At 45.6% G+C, this 11,400-nt stretch overlaps 1 protein-coding gene across 2 annotated transcripts in view; it reads right to left on the reverse strand.

Moving 5' to 3' along the window:
- CPNE4 (copine 4) overlaps positions 1-9,332 on the reverse strand; it is a 236,999-nt gene extending 227,667 nt beyond the window's left edge. Inside the window, exon 1 of one of the 2 annotated variants that reach the window (XM_075083384.1) lies at positions 9,186-9,332. The gene's annotated coding sequence lies outside the window, so the exon portion shown is untranslated. Of the gene's footprint in view, positions 1-9,168 lie in introns of both variants that reach the window. The other variant, XM_075083383.1, reaches the window with a different exon arrangement.
- Positions 9,333-11,400: the final 2,068 nt, after the last annotated feature.

Raw genomic sequence — 11,400 nt, forward strand, 5'->3', positions numbered from 1 at the left:
TCACGGTAGACACTCTTTGTTCTTAAAACTTCCAGATGACTGAAATTTCACCTTCTTTAGAAATTTTTTCCGGTTACACTACTGTTCCAGATAAATTGTTTTTCCCAGTGTTTGACCTGATTTTCCATTGCAGATAAAAAATGTTCCAAGCCTGTAAACTTACAAATACAAAAAAAAAAGGTTCTTTCCTACTGTAACGCCCTTTTCTGTCAAATAGCATATAATATAGCAGGCCTGTGTACTGGTTCTCGCCCTCAGTCAATTGCTCCTTTACAACTCTTGTCAACATCTTGAGCTTCATCTTCCTCTATTTCTTTCAATGGCTTTTGGGCTATTAAAAAAAAACACATTTCCTTACCATAGGCAATCCATATCAGCACCACTTGTCACCAAGACCAGGCAAAGAGCCAATTATAAACCACATTTGTGTTAGAAATACATACAGAAACACACTGATGGGAAAAGTCCAGTGCAGAGAAGGCTTAAGTTACAAGGCTTCTCCCTGCAGGCATCCAGTTATTCTGAAAGTAGTTCAAATAACCTTGCAGCTACTATTCACTGTGTGTGCTCCGAAGGGAACTGGCACAGCATAGCTCATACTGATTTCACACCTCAGCTTTGTGTGAATCCTCCTCCTAGGGGTTCAGCTGTCTGTGATCCAAGGCCTAGTTTTGACACAGCAGAACTGCATAACCTTGGATGAAACTTCTCAGGAAACTGCCAGCTTGCAAGAAAGCTGTGTGACAATACTTAGACTAGGGCCATGATAGATAAGAACAGTAAATTTGCAGCTAGACATAAGATCCTTGAAACATAGATTGTTAGCAGTTCAAAGGCTCAAGAAAAAACAAAATCCCATGAGAACACTGAAAACCTCTGGTGGAAAAAACACAGGGAGTCAGAATATAGCAACTTGGCAACACTGAGAATCAGCCCATCCAAGAAGCAGCAGAAGTCAACCTTCCCCAGTACTGATAGCTGCCAGAATGGGTGAGGCCACACCTGGAGTACTGTGTCCAGTTCTGGGCTCCTCAGTAAAAGCACAACATGGACTTACTGGAGAGGGTCCAGCAAAGAGCCACAAGGATGATGAAGGGTCTGAAGTACCTCGTGTATGAGGAAAGGCTGGAAGAGCTGGGAATGTTCAGCCTGGAGAAGAAAAGGCTCAGGGGGGATCTTATCAGTGTATACAAACACCTGAAGGGAGGGCACAAAGATGACAAAACCAGGCTCTTTCCAGCGGCGCCCAGTGCAAGGACCAGAGGCAATGGCCACCAGCTGAAACACAGGAGGTTCCCTCTGAACATCAGGAAACACTTTTTCACCGTGAGGGTGACCAAGCACTGGCACAGGTTGCCCAAGGAAGTTGTAGAGTCTCCATCCTTGGAGATATTCAGGAACCATCTAGACACAGTCCAGGCAACTGGCTCTAGGTAGCCTTGCTTGAGCTGGTTGGTTGGACCAAATGACCTCCAGGTCTCTTCCAACCTCAGCTATTCTGTGAACCAGGTGTCTTACCCAGAGGCCGTATGGCAACGCTTTGCCTGGTTGCTCACTAATCCTAGTTATCTACCACACATCTCTGTCAATAAATAACTAAAGTTATATATACCTTGTTTTCATAGTATCTTCATGTACAGTAAAGGGTGAATAAAGCAAAAAAGATAGAGCATTACAGTAACTGCATTAGCTTTTCCCCATGGGGGCAGTTAACAGGATCTGGATTTATCCGACAGGATCTATGCTGCTGACCAAGCACACTGAATAGTTCTTAAAATTCTACTGTTATGAGTGCACTGATAAAATAAGAAAATCTTTGTTCATAACAAGTCCCTACGAACTAGACATTTTAACTTCGTGTGCAAAAACTGGAATACCATTTCCCTTACCAGTCCATGGAAGACATTTAAGAACTAATCGTCTAAAGAGTTCTCCTTGCAATCCATTTTATTTAATGTTGCAGTTATAGTTATTTTTCAAACTGTTTTGAGGTGATGGTGAAGCATTACATCAGCTTGTTCACGTCTGTCTTGTGGTATTCTCTTCCTTGGGTCCATAGTTGAACACAGTCCATCTATAAATAAGACTAATAAAATTGCATCCCAAAAAAGATTTTCTTGTATAATCAGTCACTTCATCATTTTTGGCACTTATAATAATTACAGAAGTGAGACAATATTTAATACAAAGGGATAATCTCAAAAACATTTGTTTAAACATTTTTCTACGCCTTCTTGCGTAGACTTTGTTCTAAATCAGCCTTCATTACAAATCCATGCTCAGAGAGATGAGGTTTTAGTCTCTTGTTTCTAATTATAAGCTGCATCTGACATTTAAACTGCAGTTACAAATGCATATGACAAACACTTACGTTGCAGCTTCATCTCCTAGCCCTTCAACAGAGACACATACAAGGTATCTGAGCTTGTAAAGAAAAAGCAACTTTCAAATATAGTTCACCAGCTTCCCCAGTTCTGACTACTCTATAGTCCTACAGCAAATTCTTTCTTCTGGAAGATAAGATTGTGATGGATATGAAGAGGAAGGGCTGATGCTGTCATTTTTTCCTAAGTTGCAAGTAATCTTTCATGATATCAAATCAAAACTAACATAAATGTTTATTTGGAATCTACCCAAGTTAGCATGGCTGCGTTTGTCACAACGAGAAGCAAAAATAAAGTTACTCAAGCAGTATTTTATCTAGGTGAAAAGACAAAAGGCCTTTTCCTAAATTCAGAGAAAGTTACACATGCCTTAAAAGATTCTGCTTGCTTTTTCTATTCTTGCCTATGGCCACCTCCCACATGCACTGTCAGCTCCAACACACGTGAGCTGATATTGTATTTTACACATCTGCAAAATAGCCAAAACCCAAGCTGTAGCACAGAAAACCTTCTTCTCTTTCTTCCACACAGGCAAAGCTGAGGCTCAGCCCAGACCATTAATACAAGCTTAAGACTGAAAGCCTTTCTGCAAGTTCAAGAAGAATATACCCAGGCAGTTTAGAAGCTGCCTGCAATCCCTCATACAGAACTGGACCCTACTGAAACCACTGACAGACAGGCTAGCCCAATTTTCTATTTCCCTTTCCCATACTCCTCTTCTTTCCTACATCTGTATGTTAATTCCATACAAAAACTTTCATAGATTTCCCCCCGCACCCCCTCTTTTCTTTGATTACTATGCAAAGCTGAGCCTATCTGGCCAAATGTCTGTCAAGATCTCCAAGTCATTTTGAGTCTCTGTCAGTGAACCTTAATGACCCCATAAAACTTTCACCATAAATTAATAGACAAGGCAATATTTGCATCAAGAGTATACAAGTGATGTGTAACTTCATCAACTCACAAATGAAATGCTAACAGCAGCAGCAATTAGCATAAAGCCAAATACAAAACAGCTGTCTACATTACTTAGCACACTGTAAGCAGTGGATTATTCATTTGTCCATATTTCCAAGGATTTAACTGGCATTGACATCAAAGTGCCAGTCACTAACAGCCTTCACATAACTGTACAGATATCCTCTTACTGCAGATATTTTACAGGATAGTTTTTAATTCAACAATCCAATTCTGCATGTATCAGAATACCGAGTTCTGACAGAATCCTTCTAGATAGCAACTAACATATTAACAACCCTAGTCCTTCACATTATGCTGAGGCTCTATGACAAGTATTACTAAAGACGATGATCTTGGCTGAAGGCGCTAGACAACATAATGCAAGAGAAGAAACTCCCCGAAGTAAACAGTCAAAAAAGAGTTAGAAATTCATTCCGAATACCACCCATGTACGCCCCATAGCCGAATTATTGGCTTTTGTCACATGTGAGGAGGGTGTCTTACCCTCTCCAGATGTCCAGTGAATGTCTGTATCACTGGCTGACAACTGGCAATCCACATAACATTTAGCAATCAATTCATGTAAATAATTTACTAGAGGAAATTACAGGAGGCAGTAGATTAAGAGAGCATGGATTAAGTACACAGGTGTCATGCCAGGGCAGTTCTATAGCTAACAACGCTTTCCACCAAGACAAGTTTTCTTGCCTAGGCTGCATCTGCTTTCCATTTGACAACTGTTCAACTAAAGGGAATCTTATTCCATACTACCCCAACTCTCCATAACAGCCACTTAGACTTTGCTGACCCATGAATGACACTCATTACCAAATCAAATGCTGTAGGTACTGCCCATCTCAATCATGCATCTATTCAAAATAAATAAGGGATCAAAGTCACATGGGTAGCTACAGCTGGGAATCACCACTAGACACAGTCAGCCTGGCCAAGCACTCTTAATACCCCATCATGAGGTGCTTCTTGTATTCTCTTCAATCAGGCTACCAAAGAAGCTGGCAGCAATTTTATTCCCAACTTTGGAGCACCTGGGCTGGGAAAGTAGGAATGGCTAGTGGTAAGAAGATGTCAAGGAAAGGGGTGGACAAGCTAAGGGATGGACACTAGTCAGGAGGGCCAGACAAGCTCCTATACATAACCAGGCCCACAATGAAAGGACTTTGCTGTCTCTTCTAACCTGGAGAGAGACCCCGTGGGTGGCAAGACACAAACAGCTGCTGAAGCGGCATTTTACTCACTCCACACCCCTCTTCCAGCAGCTCACCCACCATTGCAAAGGGCCCACTCCCCATGGGAGCCAGACAGAGCACTCGGCTACCACCTCCCCAGGGCCCAGCAACAACCCACTGCTTTGCACTGGGATGCACTACAAAGTTCATCTGAGCACAACTTCGACGTGGATCACTTCGAGTTCACTGACACCTCTGTGTGGATCACCTACGCTGACTGCACTTGGAGCGGCCGTATTTCGGCCGACTTTACATCGCTATTGCCAGTGAGGCAAGACACACGTAACGCACCCATCACTGTGACCAGGAGAGCGCCCAGGCAGGTGAGGCGGCGTACCGGAGGAACGGATCAGATACATTGGGATTAATGTCCCCGCTCCGCGAACCCGCAGGGACAGGGATCCCCGGGTCCCGGGGCGGGGCGGGCGGGAGCCCCCCCACCGGCATCGCCGCCGCCGGTCCTCGGGCGCCCCCTGGCGGCTCCGCCCCGCTGACGCCCCCGCGCGTGTAGTCGTTTTCTTAAGGAAATCAACGGGAATCTGGCCATTTACCGCATCAGTTTTCACCCGGTATTTCAGTATGGGAGAGAAACGGAGAAGCCCCGGTAAGATTTCCCAGGGAAGCCTGAATTAAGTCACTTGCAATGGTACGTTTCCATTCTTGCCTGGTAGCATCTATGATCCCTCTCCTCATTCGTTTCTGCAGTTCAGATAGTCTCCAAACACCTGCACTGAAATACAAGTACTGTAGTCAGCCGTAGCAGACTTTGTAGGTATAGTATTTCTGCACGCTCACAGCTGTGATTCAGCAAAGCATTCAAGCTTATTCACCAAAACACTTCAGCAAGTGTTAGTTTTTAAGCATGCACATAGCTCCCCTATCTCTGGGATTTGTGCCCTAGAAAAAGCTACACTTCCAAATTTACCTTTCTTTGAGAATCAGGCCTGTTTAAGGACATGCACACCACCTTGAAGGAGAATATGTTCCTAAACCAGAGCTAGAAGGCAACTTCACAGCTGTGTAGTGTTTGCAGCATAAAAGGGCAAGCAGACGCAAATTAACACAACTTCTTTTTGTTAATTTGCAGTAAACACAGAAACTACAATTGGCTGATTAGTGGCAAACACCACAAGGGTCTTCAGCTACTCAAATCTGAGTTTATACAGAATAAATGCCTCCCACTGCCAACAGCTAGCATCAGCAGCACGTGCAACTGAATCGGCAAGGGACACTTCAGTTCCAAGTGCAGATGAAAGCACAGCTCCTTTGAGCAGCGTCCCTTGCTACACACAGGTTTTGCTGTCGGGCATCCTGTAAAAAAATAAAACTATTTAGCCACTCTTTAAAATTGCATGTTGCAGTTTTTAAGAGCAAAAATGGACTTCTGAGTCACAAACACTTAAACCCCAAAGACACCATTGTCACAGCAACCTGAGCACAGCTCTTTGCAGGCATGTATTCTTTGTCCTCAAGTTAGAACTTCCTGCTTGCTTAAAGTCACCTTTCCGATGAAGTACACTATAGCGGATGATATTAAATTTTAGTTTGGATACTTATGTGAAGTGTTGCTGACTAATGGTTTCATTGGGAACCATAATGCTGACCGCTGGCTATCTCACATTCAAATTCCCCACACAAACAATCCATTAACGGAGCATTGTTTTTGCATGGAGTCTACTAGATGATTTTAAAGCATTAAAATAACAAACGTAGGAAAAGGGGAAGCTATGACAGCATAATAAAAGCACCAATGCCTACCAAAGACCACATGCATGCAAAGACACAGAAAGCCATATAATAGAAAAACTCTTCTTAAACTTTGAACGTTGTCAGACAACCATTGGATGCAATACCTGGAAATATCTTTATTTACTATAAATTGTTTGAATTATGCTAGAAAACAAGGCAGACAATCCAGGTAGGACCGCCAGTCTAGACCTCTTTCTATCTGGCTTCAACTCCTTGCTCTTTCAGAATTCCCAAGTGACTGGGCGAGGCACTTAGTCCCTCCACATCCATGGCATTTTCCTATCCCACCCTATGAAGGCAAATCAGCAATTGTGATATATCACTGATAGCTGCCACGTAAACAGCTGCTGTAAAACAGCACTGAACACATAACACCACAACACGTGCTCCATTAGCTTTTCTGCAGATGGAGAGCTCCAAGCTTTGGCATGCTGTTGAGAAGATAGTTTTCCTGTCCAAGGTACAAACATCCAATCTTATGAGTAGAATTAGTTCACCATAATTCATCACACTTCAGTATTTGAAACTGGGGTATATTTAAGCACCGTTTTAGAAAAGTCTCTCCCCAAAGATTAGGACATCGACAGTTAGGCATGACAGCCCAGCTAGATGCTGGCTACTGAGCTACACAAACTGATAATGCCCTTCACTTGCATATTAAGAATCTCTTTTTGAATGTTGTTAACACCTTCCTGAACACTTAACTTTCACGATACACAATCTGTTTCCTACCATCCTAGCCCAGGAAAGCTGTTCAGCACATGCCTTGAGTTTTTCCATAGACTTATGCTTAAGGATATCAGGTATCCAAGCCTCCAATGTGGCCATAAGGTTAGCAATACCAACACATCTATCTACAGACACTGAGTTTACATGCGTGTATTCATACTGGATTGTGGTCTCTGTTTGGGAACACCAGTACTGAAGTACCAAAGCTAACAGAGTTAGTATGCCCTACTTCTGAAAAACTGCCTGTTATTTTAAAACCAAATCCAATTGCCGCAAATATAGCAAATACACTGATCCCACTAAGGATTATTTTAAGACTATTTGAAACTTTCCACTAATGTGCATTTGAACTCCACAGACCACAACACAGCGCCTTTTTCTCACTCAGAGAGCTAGAACAATCAGACTTCTGCCACCTGAAATTCCAAGGACCCGAAAACGAACTTGAGAAATGCCATCCCAAAGTAATTTTCTCATCTGAAAGTAGTTACAGCACAAAGAAAAAGTGTTGGGTTTTGTTTGTTCCACCCTCCCCAAGTCTGGTCCTATATTGCTGCAATTTGAAGCGCAAGAAAGTTTCCATTTTATTTGACTGACTTTCACACCTTAAAAAAAAGAGCAAATTTTCAGCAACATTTGCAGTTGCAGCAACACGAAAAGTTCCACAAGCAACTGACTAGAATCCATAATGTGCTTACTGTCAGATATTTTAGGAACACAGGAAAAACAGAACAACAATAACTGAATAGTCAGATCGCAAGTGTGGCAACTGCAACCTGCAAGCTTTTCTGGGAGCAATGCTGTTTTCTGTAATATTTCTGCATAATTACACCAGAAAGCATACTCTTTAGTGGACAGACTATGGTTACACACATTCCTGTACATCTTCTATCGCAGCTGAGTCTCTGGTTCTTGGCTAGGGCTTCTGAGGCTCAACTGCAACACAAGCAATAAGGAATAAAAAGCATTCAGGATAAAAACTTTACCTGGGACAGCCATCAAAACACACAGAGCACTTTGAAATCTCAATCACTATCTCCAACGGGTGTCACCCATTTCTCTGTTTAACAACAGGTTTACTCTTCTTTAAAGCAGTTAAAACAGTCCTCCCACTCCCTCGGGCATGTCAAGTGGAGAGGGCTGACTCCTGGAAAGGGGAGCACTGAACCTAATTTGACTTGAAAGTGCTTCAGCTAGACCAGTGAAAACAAGACCCAGATGCAAAGTTATCTAACTGAGCCCTACTGCACATCTACAGCCAGTTGTGTAACAAACCTCAGCACAATTTTACAGGTCTTAATCAGGCAAAACTCCCTGCTGATTTCCACGAGGGAGCTCTAATCAATCAAAAGCTATAAGAACTTGGATCTGGATCCGGTTTTCTCCCTTTTAATGAAAATACTTTTTTTGAGCTATGAGAACACCAGATTATATGAATTCGGCAAGCCCATAACTTTCGCTGTAACGACATAAGGAATTTGCCCTGCGTTTAACCTACCAACCACAGAAATGAATCTCATCGGCATTCTGTCTTTGGTAGCATGCAGGAAAAAAAAAAAAGAAAGAAAAACCAAACCCTAAACTGACATAAAATAATTTCATAAATAACGGACCTGTTCTCCGGCTGCGACCTTGGTACGAAAGCTAGAAGAAAAGGTAACACGGGCGGTGGGAGCTTCCCGGGTCCCGTTTAAGCAAAACTACATCACCTTTGGGTAAAGGGGGCAGAGCCGCGTCCCCGCTCGGGTTCCTCCCCGAAGTCGCGCCGCTCCCCGCGGCAGCCGGGCACCTGCTGAGAAGAGAAGCCACCGGCCACGCGAACCGGGGAAGCAAAGAGCCCGGCTCCCTCCCCGCGGCGGCGCCCACGACCACGCCGAGCCCGCGGCGGGGACACCCGGGCGCCAGGGGAAGGAGGGAGGGAGGGAGGAGAGCGGGCTGCGAGGCGCCCGCTCCACGTGCGCCCCACTCTGCGCCCGCCACCAACCGCCGCCGCGCCGGGGTGAAGCCTCGCGCCGTAACCGACACCAACTGCCGGGACGGCAAACCCCGCGCACCTCGCCCGCTCCCCAGCTTCCCCTCAGGGGGGTTGCCGCCCCTACCTGCCTGCCTGACCGACCTGCCAGCGGCGGGGAGCCCCTCCGCCCGCGCCGGGTCCCCCTCAGCGGCTGGCGGGAGGGTAGGAGCGCTGTCCCTCCAGCAGGGCGAGCCCCATGTGAAGAGGAGCGAGGGAGCCCAGCGGCTCCACCACCGCCGCCACCGAGGGGAGGGGACTAAGGGAGGAGCGGGCGCGCCTTGACGCGCCGGGCGCTCCCCCCCCCACCCCGCTCGGAGCCGCCCCGGTCCCGGCGGTGCCGGAGCGGCCGAGCCGGCGGCAGCGCCGCCTGGGGGCTGCGGCGGGGACGGAGCCTCCCGAGCCCGGCGGGCGCCGGGGTGGGAGCTTGGCCATGCCCGGCCCCGTACCCCTGTGTTCGCCCACCTCCCGCAGGCTGCGGCAGGGGCCGGCCACGCCGTGGAGCGAGGGCAGGGGCCGTGCTGGAAACGCTCCGGGTCTCTCTTGTGCACGTCTCTGCCCTCCCAGTCGGGGGCGCTGAGTTCTCCTCTGGGGCCGTTTCGGCTAACCTGATCACCAGGGGAGGAATTCCGGCTTGCTGAGAAGCTGCGAGCACGGTGTTAACTCAGTCCAACCAGTATTTCCAGTGCCCCTACTGGTTCAAGTTAAGCATTTGGTGAAACTTGGGCTGTAACATCCACATGCTGGCAAGCAGTGCAAATGCATCAGGGCCCACAAGCCAGGGAAGCAGCAGTGCCGGCCTGCACGAGGCAGCAGGCTTGGTTGGCTACCGAAGGGTCGCTGCTCCTCCTGGCATCAGGGCTATCGCTGATTCTGCAATGCCTCTCTAGGTGTCCTACCATGGAGAAGGGATAGGATGACCCTAACTAAGCAGAAAAGAGTTCTTACAGTTAAAACACAGCACAAGAACTTGGGATATCAGGATTCACTGTTTGACTTTGCCCACCCATGGCAGCCGCTCAGTTCTTGGTCAGCTGTGGCGATGCCAAAGCATGTTCCTGTGAAAAGCCTGTCTGGCTTCCCAGAAATCCTCAGATTACACAGAGGCTTGGATTTGCACTTGTCAGTTAAACATGTGTTAAATGTTTGTGGGATAAAGCATCTTTGTGCCACAGCTCCCCACCTGTAATATCTAATTTCCCCTCCCTACCTCACAAGGATCTGATGAAGATAAATTCATAAAACTCTCCAAGCACACCAGTTTGACAATGATAGAGCTCCTGGAGCATATCCACTGGGAGACAGATACTGCAGTTGCATTCCATCCTCCCCCAAATAGGCATAAAGATATATACCACAACATTTCAAAAGGAAGATCTCTCTGGTCGTGCAAATTTTCCAGGAAAGGAAAGGAGTGCAAACCAGAAACAAATCAGTCTTATGCTGTGAATTCGATGTCAGGTATTTGCTGAGCTAGCAAATCCTGGACTAGTGCTCCTGAGCACTGTGAGGTGTGAAACTGAGAGCAGGCAATCAAGCACATTTGTTAGCCCAAACCAGGAACACGCATTGCAAGTCTTCCAAATTAAAAATAACAACAACCACTACTTGGGGTGTAGCTGAAATCTTCTGCCAGAAAGCCCTGGATCTCACATTAGAGACTTTAACATCATTCTGCCACCTATGTTAGAATTATACACTGAAAACCTGAATTGTTTTTACAGTGCAGATAAAGTGCAAATAAAAAGCAGCATTTTACTGAGCATATTATGCAAAAATACTGCTGATCAGTAATTTGTTCAGAGCATTAAAAGTAAAGATCAGCCATTCTATTAATGCATCCACAGAAATAAACTTAATTTACTTTTATAGTACAGTGAGATTTAAGTAAAAACTCATCTGAATATAATTTAGTGTCATAAACAGTACAATTTCCCTTGTCTTTTCTGCTTACCTCTTCTGTTACTATTTTTGTAAAATCAAAGCTGTGACTTCTTTCCTTATGCACCCAGTGCATAATAGCCTAACCACAGAAATAATCAAGTTCTCCTGAAAGCCATGGTTTCCCTTAGTTTTACTTAGATCTCTCTAATCTTTCAGCCTAATAACGGCAGAGCCTTATTGCACTGAAATATATTAGTGAAGCCAACAGGGGAAATCCGTGTATCAGTACAAAGGCAGGTTCGTGGTATCCCAGAATAACTGTTGGGCAAGGTTGCTTGGTATCCAGACTCTCCGTGCTGTGTCATGGCTGGGAGCTGTGACAGCATGCTGGACCTGCTTCCTGAAAGCAGGACACAGCCTCTCTGCACACCGGGAT

The sequence above is a fragment of the Phalacrocorax aristotelis genome, chromosome 2 (genome assembly GCF_949628215.1).
Source record: "Phalacrocorax aristotelis chromosome 2, bGulAri2.1, whole genome shotgun sequence".
NCBI lineage: Eukaryota > Metazoa > Chordata > Aves > Suliformes > Phalacrocoracidae > Phalacrocorax > Phalacrocorax aristotelis.